This window comes from Lolium rigidum, chromosome 2 (assembly GCF_022539505.1).
Source record: "Lolium rigidum isolate FL_2022 chromosome 2, APGP_CSIRO_Lrig_0.1, whole genome shotgun sequence".
In the NCBI taxonomy this organism is placed as follows: Eukaryota; Viridiplantae; Streptophyta; class Magnoliopsida; order Poales; family Poaceae; genus Lolium; species Lolium rigidum.
This window is the reverse complement of record NC_061509.1, coordinates 154,303,310-154,315,333: the sequence shown is the minus strand read 5'-3', so window position 1 is coordinate 154,315,333 and position 12,024 is coordinate 154,303,310. Positions and strand designations below refer to the sequence as shown.

General features: G+C 39.4%; 1 pseudogene; it reads left to right on the top strand.

Moving 5' to 3' along the window:
• The first annotated feature begins 386 nt into the window (after positions 1-386).
• Positions 387-6,045, top strand: LOC124690237 (annotated as a pseudogene).
• Positions 6,046-12,024: the final 5,979 nt, after the last annotated feature.

Sequence of the window (12,024 nt, the reverse complement as noted above, 5' to 3'; positions counted from 1 at the left end):
CTTCACTGTGCAACGGCACAGAAGACAGTAACCGTTGAAATTTGGACACAGCTCATGGATTGGTGTCGGCACAGTTGCGTTGCACGTGGAAGCCAATAAATGCGACGGCAGTGAATACAAAATCAGGACGAATATACAACACCATATACGGTAAGCAAACAGGATGAATACGTCTGAAGGTACGCACACGTGGATGGCCAGAGTACCGAAACGAACGACTGCGAGCGTGTCCACCTGGCGGGATCACTGAAGCTCGAGTGCCATTCACACTTTTCGAGGGATGAGGATTCCGTGAACACGAGCGCCAGCTGTTCGCGTGCGATTGGTGAGTTCAGGCCTTGGACTCCGTGCCATGGAATTTCTGCAACGAATACACACAGTCGGAAATGGCCGAATACAGGTTGTGCGTATTGGACAACGATGTATCAGGGCAGTTGGTAGGTACTTGTTGCGGTGACTTTAATTCAACTGTGCCAGATATTTTTTCCCTCGATCCCAGTAAATATGAGTGGTGGGACCAAATTTTACAACGCACGTGTGCGACTTGGTCAACTGTTGCCAGCTCGTAGAACAGACCTTTGGCCGCAGGAAGGAAGGAGGAGCACATGAAGTTCTTGTACAGCCTAGATCCAATCTTACAGATCCTTTTGATGGAGAACGTCGATTGCAATCTGGAACATCAGTAAGCTTATCTAATTCCTATAATCTAATCCTGGACTGTCTAACCTTGTAAAAGTTCTCACAGTATATTCTTCTCTGAAAAATACAGGATCTATGGCGATGTAGCGGTAGATGAAATATTGGATATTAACGGAGAAACAGATGCAGATTCCTTGGTTCCGTATGAGGTACCACCTCTCAGATCCAGCTCCACATACCCGGCTGGACTCTTTGACCCAGGCGACACCGCAGACCTGTTCAAGCGTAAGAGGGGGATAGGGGACGATGGAAGCTTGGAACACGAAGACGGATATGATCTTGATGGGGATCAATCGGATGCTGAGAGGCCTCTAGACGGGATAAGAAACAAACCTGACTCACCTTCTTGGCAGAAGAGGTATGAACAAAAATGAACTCTGAATGTTGAGGCCTCTGAGTTATAGGAATAAATGTTGGATTTATGCTGCTTGCTCAATTACATGGAATCTGTAAGTACTGTATTGAACTAGAAAGGCATGTCTTCGAAATATAAGGAAACATGTAGTGCAGGCTGATTTGGAATGAATGTGTTTGTAAAATTATAACATATAGATCTGGAAGTAACATAGATAATAATTATATCTTGATTAGTACATTGATTACCGAAAAACAAAACTAATGACATGAATTTGCATTGTTTCAATAAAACAGACTCAATGGATACTTAGTGACGATCGATGTTCGTATTATAATCATGATGCTATATAGTACTCATGTTTGCTACGGTGTCTTGAAGGGAGCTGGTGCGAGGGTAATAGATGAGATTTACTTTCTGAACTAAGACCATGACAATTATTGAATAAGCATTGTGGTATTCCCCTTACCACACTTGTCTGAAAAAAGAAATGAAGAATTTAACATTGGTGTAACAAGGCATACTGCATGAAAATTACTGAAAAATTAGCATTGGTGCAACAAGGAATACTGCATAGTAAAATTTGAAAATGAAATATAACTCAAGTAAAATGCCTATTCTGTAGTCACTCTATTCGCAGATGCACATATGCATATAGCACAAAATCTTATAAAACTTTAGTGCAAGTTAATCCCATGAGAACCTACACCATTGTCAGTTGCACGATAGATAGAAAAATGTTAACAAGATAGCTGTGTGTGGGAGAAAAATACTTCATGTATCTGTTCAATATATGGGGGTTGTGTTGTATGGATAAAAATACTTCATGTATGCACCAACAGACATAGAAAAAGATTCCTACTTGCTGATTGGCATGTTAAAAATACATAGATCTTATTAAATAAGTAATGGAAACATAGTAAATAAACTGTGTTCTGTATTCTTACATTTCATATTAGTATAAAATATGTATATGCATGAAAACAGTATAATTCGAAAAAATATATTTTTATCATACCCATTTATCGAATGTGCACTCACTGAAAAATGCTTGGACTTAATTAGAGATTTATTACTTAATGTGAAGTGTGTTTATTTGGATAACAAAATTTTTGTTCTTTCTATTTTAGGGTTCGCATTGGAAATGCACCAGCAGCAAAAGTAACTGGACCAGGACATCTTTCTGCATTAGAAATTTCAATAAAAGGTTTTGCAAAAAAACCAAAAGAACTTGTGATTAATCCAGAGATTGGCACAACATTTGATTCAATAACAGAAACATATGATTTCTACAACTTGTATTCCTGGGAAGTAGGTTTTGGAATTCGTTACGGCAAAAGTAGATTGAATATTGAGAGGGAAAAGTGCATGCAAGAGTTTATTTGTGGATGCGCGGTAAGTACATTTACTGTAATAGACAGTTGGAAAAATTATAGTTTATTAACTTGTTTATACACAACATAAACTAATTGTTATGTTTCCTCCTGTAGGGTAAGCCAATTAAGATGAACAGCCGCTCATTTAGATGTGAATGCCCTGCTATGTTAAGGATTTTGCGCAGCAACGACAATGGATGGTACGTGGCTGAGCATAGAGTTGATCATAACCATGTATTGTCCACGACATGTGGTGAAAAGTTGCACTGGCAGTCACATCGTCACATGGATAAATACACTAAAGATCTTGTTAAACAGCTACGCGATAATAATGTCAATGTTAGTAAAGTTTACGAGTATAGTTAGCAGTTTCTTTGGAAGTGTGGACAGAGTGCCTTTTACTAAGAGATCACTGAAGACATTGTGTGGCAAACTTAGTAGAGAGCAGTCCGATGATGACATCAGGAAAACAGTGGAGGTTTTCAAAGAAATTCAAGTGAATGATCCAGGATTTACATATGCAGTTCAGGTGGACAGTGAAAGCAGGGTAAAATCACTCATGTGGACAACTGTACGAAGCATAGAGCAGTACCAGTACTTCGGAGATGCACTGACATTTGATACAACTTACGGAACAAATTTATATGATATGCCATTTGGTTTTTTTTTTGGTGTGAACAACCATTTTCAGAGCATAATATTGGGTGGTGTTTTCATGAGAATTGAGACAACAGACAGTTTCAAGTGGGTATTACAAGAATTCGTTAGGATGATGGGTGGAAAACCGCCACAGACAATACTGACAGGTATGTTGTTTTTTACACAAACAAGCGATAGTATCGTCATTGAAAAAAATATTTGTACATGACAAGAAAATTTATATTAATCCATTTATACTTGCATATAGATCAAGCACGTGCAATGGAGATTGCGTTGGCGGAAGTGCTGCCAGGTACAAGCCATAGGTGGTGTAAGTGGCATGTTATAAAAAAAGCAAAGGAAGGACTTGGACGTCTGTATGGCAAAAAGAATGATTTTAGAGATGAATTTCATAAATTAGTTCACCATATGCTCACCGAGGAGGAATTTGAGGATGGTTGGGAACATTTGGTTTGTAAATACGGCTTACAGAAAAATCCGTATCTTACACAGGTATACGAGGTTAGGAAAAAATGGGCAAAGCCTTATTTCAAAGGGAAATTTTGCGCTAAGATGACTAGCACTCAAAGGAGTGAAAGTGCTAACCATATGCTGAAAATATATGTGCCGCCTTCATGCACAATGCACCTTTTTGTGAGGCAGTATGGGAAACTTCAGCATGATAGGGAGTCAGAAGAGAGTTATCAGGAGAAGAGAATAGCTCCGGTGAGTACTTCAGCTTATATGTTTCTCTCACATAGTCACATAAACTAGGGTCAAAAATAAAAATCCATATAATAATAATTATTATTGTTGCAGGGTGGTGTTGTGCTCAAAGTTAATGTTCCAATTGAAAGACATGCTAGCAAGATATATACTAGATCAATGTTTGAGCAGTTCGGCATAAATCTATTTCAGTCTGGCTACTACAGAGTTGAAGAAGTTGAACAAGGTAGAAGGTTTCTGACAAGGCATGTTAATAGTGAAACTCGAGAAAAGTGGTCGAAGGTTGTTTTTGAGGTTAAAGTTGATGAACACCGCGAATATTTTTCATGTGTTTGTGGTAACTTTGAGCATACTGGAATGATGTGTTGCCATTGCCTAAAGGTACTCTAATGTCATGAAGAATGTTCAATATTTACATTTTAAAGATAAAGTGACTTTACATAGATGATAGAAACTAAAATTTTATTTTGAAACAGGTTATGGTACACCTTGATATTCAAATGATCCCTGAGGCCAAGCATATTGTGAAACGCTGGACAAAGGATGCGCATGATGTCTTGCCGAGCACTTTGATTCACTACCAGAAAGATAAAGCTTCAGCTAAATCAGTGTCAATGAGACACTCGCGTCTATATTTGAAAGCACTTGAGCTTGTCAAGATGGAAGATTCAAATGTTCAAGCATACAACATAGTTATGGATTTGCTGGTTGATGCTATAGCACGAGTATCTCCTGTCAGTTTGTTGAAAGATGGATTAGGACTCGCGGAAAAAGAGCAGGCAGCCAAAACACAGATGGGATGTATAGAGGCTGTAGATGAGTCTGGTGAAATTGTAGACGGTGCTTTCAACATGGTGACAATGTCTGCTCCTACTCGTCCAAAGTTATCTGGAAGACCAAATGCTAGCCGGGAGAAGGCACCATATGAAGATTCTGTAAAAAGATCAAGGTTCTGTTCAATCTGTAGGGAGCCTGGCCACAAGAGCACAACTTGTCCTCAGAGAGGAGATCGTCCCAAAAAGGAAAGAAAAGTAGCACAATGCTCAAATTGTGGTCTTACTGGACACAGGAAGAACACCTGTGGAACTCCCATGATGATTTCATAAAGAAAATGCAGCCAGTAGTCATGGCAGCTAGGATTAGGGAATTCATAGTACCTGCTGTATAACATATTTTATGTAATAACTAAATCAGTGTCTGTTTGGTAATGTTTACATTTGTAAAAGATTGTAAACTTGGCACCCCTGTAAACTACCTCTGTGGATTCGAAAAAACTGTTCGTTCTCAAAATAATGCTCTTAAATGCTGTGAAACTGATATGTGTGAACACACTGAATAGACAACTCTGCACAGCTGTCTTCAGTTTTGAGTTGACAACTGTCCCTATTTCAAATTTTGAATATTGAGTCTGGGCGGGAGGGTGGTGGGGGAAACTTGAGCGTCACTTCTGCCCTCACACTATATATGTCTCCACTGGTAGAACTGATGATGGAAAAAATACATAGAGAAACCTGATCCTACACCTCAGACTACCAACAAATCATCATGGCACCAATTCTGTTTGTCAGTACGAAGAGCTCCAAGAAGGGTTTGCTGCTTCCAGCTTCAATACCCTGGAAGGTGGAAACTTAAAATAGAATTACTATATTTCTTGTCATCAGATTTAGTTGTATGAAAGTGTATTGTTCTGCAGGTAGCCAGGTTTCCTGTTGGAAGGAGACTTGGATCAAGAATACGGCTGAATCAACGGAAATCAAAGAATACAAGAAAACTGAAGATTGTTGTAGCTGTTGTTTCCCCTTGCATGGCTAAGGATGCAGATGAGGTAAATCCCGAAAATTATAGATATCCAAATTCATTTATGTTCATGTAAGGGAAACCAGTAATCGGAAACAAAAAAAATAACCATGGTACAAACCAAAAAAATGAAACTGCAGATTTCAGTAATTGGTCAGTGGATGTCACACGAAAAGATGAGCTTGCAAACTGAGACAACAAGCAATGAGGTCAGTTTCTTTTCATAATGTGCACAACAGATTTTATGATGATTCTATTATTAACTTGATCACTTCTGTTACACAGATTGAAGGGATGAGGACAGATGGATGTATCATGGAGGGTTTTGGAGAACACATACCAGGCACAAATCAAGTAGTACACCTACTGAAGGTGGAACTTGAAGGAAATGATGCATGCTCTGGCATTTGGGTTAATCAAGTTGATGCATACGACTCTGAAATCGAGAGTTGAGACTACAGAGGATGAAGCTGATTGGATTAAAATGATTTTCTGGGAAAACAAGCTACTGTGAAGATCTTTGAGACCTATACTACTATGATTAGTTTATGATATTTTTACTTGTGAACCATGTTATTCCAAGAAATGTAGTAAAACTATTTCAGTACGGGCATCTGTGTTGTTGTTAGCAAGTTGTTAGTTTATTTACTGTTAAGTGTGTTGTGTTTGTAATAGATATGGGCTAAAATGAACTTTACTCTATTAGCAGATTTGACCATTTACACTGAACTTTTTGTAGAAAATTTGAATATGTACTACATCACGTCCAGGAAAATAATTGCACCTATATCTGTTAAAATGTTCATCTAGCTGAAAAATATATCTTGCCTCCTGAGTGACATGTTATTTGAATGCAAATTGCTTGGTCAGTGTGCTTTCATTTTCGAAGCATCAAGGTTGGTCTGGGGTGTTATCAATATATTATATAGAAATCAAACAAGGTTTTGACCTAGCACCCGTGTTCACAAATGTGGAGCCTTGATTGTTAAATGCAAAGAAAAGTGCAGTCTGATCAAATGTGTACCGTTGATGTAGATACGAAGGGTTTAACAAACAGTGATACATACACAAATTTAGTTCGAATAGTAGGCAGCAGCATAGCATGGTACATTGACTGCTAGAAGTAAATGCATATAATAACTAACAGTAAGCCGAATTGTTGAACATGTCATCGGCGCCAGGAGCGAGCACAGCCCACATAGCATCATTTGCAAGCGTGGAGTTGTTCTGTTGAATCTTAAGCACCTCATGTAAAGTATCCCTCTTTGTCTTGTATAAGTTGAACTGTCGCAATACAAAACATAGTGAGAAAGTATAGCCAAGGGGAAAAAAATAAGATTTTTCTACGAAAGTAAACAATCACCTTGGTGGGAGGCAATTTTAGACGACGTCCATCATAATGCCTTGCGAAATGGATAATGGCTAGACCAGACTCATCCCTTTGGAAAATAAAAAATAGAGTCCAGAAGTCATGGTCAGGTAAAATCATACATAATTAACTGCACAAGAACTCTGCGGAAATACCCACTTGCTAAAGCTTGTGTCAGATACATGGGGGATTATTGTGTCCCATGGATCCTTTTGTGTGGCCAGCCAGCATAGAATTCATTCAAACATGCAAAAAGTGCATCATGGAGCTTGGAAGCAATGAATTCAAGTTGGCATTTCTTTTGTTGACTCTGATCAGATTTTCCTGACAAGGGATCCAGCACATGTATTTCCCTGGATTTCATATCCCACATCACAAGTATCCAGCCATCCTCAAGCGGAACGGAAGTAAAAAAAACTGGTGAAAAAGAACATAATTTGTAAATGAAAAAAAGTTGTTATTGGTGGGAAAAATATAAATATGTGAACATTCGTATGGATAAAGTAATCAACCATTTGGCAGTGTGTGACATCGTATGGGATATGATCGCCAACGAATTGGTTCTGGATGGATATTGTGTGCAAAAAGTCGGCATCGGCTAGAACAAGAGTATGCACATGTGTGATTAAAAAAATGTTGTTCATGAGTGTGAAGTTGGTGAACCCACTACTCAAGTTGTTAGTATAAGTGTGTACTAACCGCAAATTCTGGTTCTAATTCATGCTTCCAACTCAAGTAAGGAAGCTCCTTGTTTGCAATATGGTCTGCCTGAGCTATCGCCTTGACACAATAGTTAACATTTCATGGTCCATTGCATGATTTCCAACTAATTGGCATTGAAGTGTGAGGCCAGTAACTCTAGCTATCCGAGGGATATGGTGAACTATGTACACCGTGTGTATACAACATAAAAAAGAACATATCATGAACCAAAAGACATTGGTGAGCAAAATAGAGAATTTAGGTTTAGCGGAGAAAATAAATTTTAGCGGTATACTGTGATGACAAACCTTGCCAAATCTTCTGGAGAAGCATCTGAAAAATGCTTTTGAAGCTGTTCACCAACAGAAATTGAAGGAGGATATGGAACAGCTCCCGTAGTCCATGGATTGGTAGCAAATCCAGTGTGGAACACATACTGACGCTTCGGCAGTGTTGTGGTGGTTTGTACGAAAACGATTAAATCTCCAATGTCTGGCAAGTGTGAATACATCTCACTTGTTTTTGCAACTACCTTTTTTGCCCAGTGGTAAATGGTGTATAATAAAGGTGAGTTCGGATCCATAGTGGCCTTCTGTTTCTTGCGGTTTACGCTGGTAGTGTCTGCTGCCACAGGCCTTTTCCCAGACGATCCGTCACCAACAGCGGAGTTGTCAGCTGCTTAATAGAATATGGTAAAGCAGTATAATTAGTATTACAAAAAAACAAAGCAAGTTGACATGATTTTCTGTAAAAAAAATACCTTCAGATTCAAACAGCTCTAGACGCTGGCCTCTAATCTTCGACGCAACAGGGGTGCAGAATGTATCAGCCAGTGTACCTGTGAAAAGTTTATGGGTGTGAGCTGAAGAAAACAAAATGATCAGAATGCAACGAGAAAGGTGCAAAAGATAAAACCTTTTGGTTCTTGGGATTTCTGCAATGGGCATTCAGTGTACCCACGAGCAGGGCAGCAAATACATCGTGTGCTAAGTGAATGAATAATGCGATCACAATACTTAAGCATATCATGCATAATATTTTGCTTTGCATGGTTGATGTGCATAATGGACCTTGCATTTTGTTCTTTCATAATCATTGTAAGTTCATCAGCAACCTAAGAAAAAGTATGGAGTGGTTAAATTAGATTGATTAATGCTAAAATTTGCATTGTAGAAATAAATAAATCCTTACCAATTGTGGGTAATGCTGTCTTAGGTGATTCGCAAAGTCCATTGCTCCAATTGGTCCTGATGTTGGTGGCATCAATTGTGATGGGTTTGTTGCAGCTGCTTGCCGTGGAAGATTAAGAATAGGAGTAACCACAGGTGGTTCCGGTACAAGGTTGTGTGTCCCATACAACATCTGGTCTATAGGAGGCTCCTCTAATTGTAGTTTCAGGTGATCATCGGGGATGTAGGATCGCGTGTAGCACACTGACGAAGCATCCCTTATCTACAAATGATACTTGTGTTACAAAATATGGAATATGAATACGATGCCATGCTATTTGATTCTGAATTAAAAATCTTACAAGCGCACTTGTATATGTGGATGGGCCAGGAGCAACATCAGACGCCATTGTAGTCATTCTCCGTAATGAATCCTGATCGAATACACTGATCCTAGGCAGGACATTGTGTTGCTTGTTGAATATACCAAGATCAAGGTTGTCCAGTAAAAAAACATGCAATGGAAGAAGAAAAAAATTCATAAATTGACGGGGCTAGTAAAGAAACTGGTCTACCATGTGTACATAAAACATGAATTAACCTGAAGAAATAGATGACATCCGAACAAATCGGTGTTAGCACAATTTGAAGCCGTATCCTTCTTCACATTCCTGACAGCATCCATAAGTTCTTGCAGAACATGCTCACACCAATTGTACTGTGGGATGATCTCTGTATTGCCAAGTGTTCCCCAAAAATCGATGGCCGCGTGGTCATATTTGCCGGTGGGCGCTAAAAGATGGCCCATTACAAAAATGACAAAGGCAATCTGGAAACAGTCTTTCTCAAGCTTGCTTGACTCATCGGTGACATCTCTCCTCAAGAAAGCCTCTGCAGCGTGTAGCATATGAACACCAGATTGATGCATACCAAGAGTCTGCTTGATGAAGTCTATTGCTTCAGCAGTTATGCATGCATCTCGACCGTTGACGTCACGATTACCGCAAGGAATGCCAAATACCTTGTGCACATCTGCTGCCCTGAACTTTATTGCTTTGTTCTTGGCCAAAATTATTGCCCGATTGCTAGTGTCAACCTTGCTCATGATCCAGGAACTGAACTTCAGGTTTAGCTTCTGAATGTCTGGCAGGCAGAGCATGCCATCGAAGCCAATCTGACGCACTAGCCACTGCTTAAACTCACCGAAAGTTTGCACGACATCAAACACATGCTTCAAAGAGCAGCGAGATGTTTGAGCCGAGGGTTTGGGGTCAGAGCTGCTGCGGGAATTGCTGCCACGATGAGGAAGGGGGCGACCTGAACGCGATGCATCAGATCTGCCATCGTCATCATTCGACTCAAATCCGCAACTGCCGGCGTGGGACATGTTACCTGTATACGGTAGCAGAATACATATCAAACATGGCGCCTAATGCTTGCAGCTCAGTACGCATAGATCTATAAAATTAAACGGTGAATTGCCACAACGGGGCTATGCCATGACTGCTCTCCCAGCCGAAGCTGCAACAGAAGAAAGTGTTGTATTCAGGGAGAAAGAAAGGGTGAATCGAAATTACCTGTAGATTGTGCCAATGGCGGCGGCGGGGATGGGAGGATGGTGAGGTGCAGCAACTCCTCCTTTCTGGTGGAGGTGCTCCACCAGTTTCTCTGTGCAGGGAAGCAATGCAGTGGAGTGAAGTCCTGAAGCAGAAGATGGTTTCCACGTGAACAGGTCGGGATGTGAACGGCAGGTGTCGAAGGGCTTTAGACATTTAATTGCTATGGAGCAATTGAGGACTTCTCTCTTCTCTCCTCGGTAGCACAATTTTTTTTAGTTCCGTACAACATAGAGATATACTCGATGGAAAACAAGCAAGGCTTATGCCTTTCAAGATAATTAGCTAGAAAAAGACACTAAAAAATAAAATCAAGGAAAAAAACATTTAATGTACTGTAAGAAAAAGTTGGCCAATGAAATGACCCACGTTGATGCCATGTCGCAGTATAATAGCTTAACATATTTACATATGCAAGAAAAATTAAGAACTATTTTTCGGCCCATTAACTATGGCTAGAGTACTCTATAAGAAAAATGTAGGTACTGTTGTTGAACTTTGAAAAACAAAAAACTAGTTCCATTAAAAAATCTAGTAGTTGTAGCTGACATAAGGTAGCCACTGTTCATGTTTGCTGATAACAAAAATTCGCAATTCAATTATATAGGCTCAAAGGATTTCAAATTCAATGTACAACTTATAAAAAAAACCACTGTCCCTTTTTTGGCAGGGTAAAGAAATTATAATCAGAAAATCAAGCACCCTTGACGGGTTATGTTTAGGGTTTAGGGTTAGGGTTAGGGTTAGAGCTTAGGTTTATGGTTACGTTATTCATTAGGGTTAGGGATATTGTTAACGTTAGGATTAGGGTTATCGGTAGGATCTACAGTTGGGTTTAGGGTTTAAGGTTTGGGTTTAGAGTTTAAGGTTTGGGTTTAGATTTAGCTTTAGCGGTACGGATAGTTTAGGGTAGGGTTAGGGTTAGGGTGCAAAGTTTATAGTTTAGCATTTAATATAGAAAACAACATATATATCTCATCTCAAAAAGAACATTAGTTTGTATGAATTGAATGAAAACCATGGGAACTAAAAAAATAGATATAATGAAACAAGAAGACGGTGCGTTATGATGGTCTAGGTCCTTCGATAGAATACTGGCAAATTTGTAAAGAACGTAACACATATGCCTTCATCATGGCCAAAACATATGTTTTGGCAAAACAATAATCACCGCCTGTGTCTTAGGGAAAGGAGATCCAAATCGACGCTTTTACCTAGTAGAGAAGCACAGCCCACGCCCCAAAGAAAAGTGCCTACGAGTATGAAGCACACCATGAAGATGCAACAAACCTCTCTCTGTTCTAGCCTTGAAAAGTACAAAATTGAACTAGCTGCATGAAAATAGATAAAAGTAATGTTATTAGTAGTGTTAATACAGGGTTAGGGTTAGGGTTAGGGTTGGGGTTAAGGTTTAGGGTTTAGGGTCAGGGTTATGGTTAGAGTTTGGTGTTAGTGTTAGGGTTATGGTTTAGGGTTAAGTTTTATGGTTAGGGTTTAGGGTTTAGGGTTAATGGTTAGAGTTAGGGTTAGTTTTAGGGTTTAGGGTTAGGGTTTAGAGTTATGGTTTAGGGTTAGA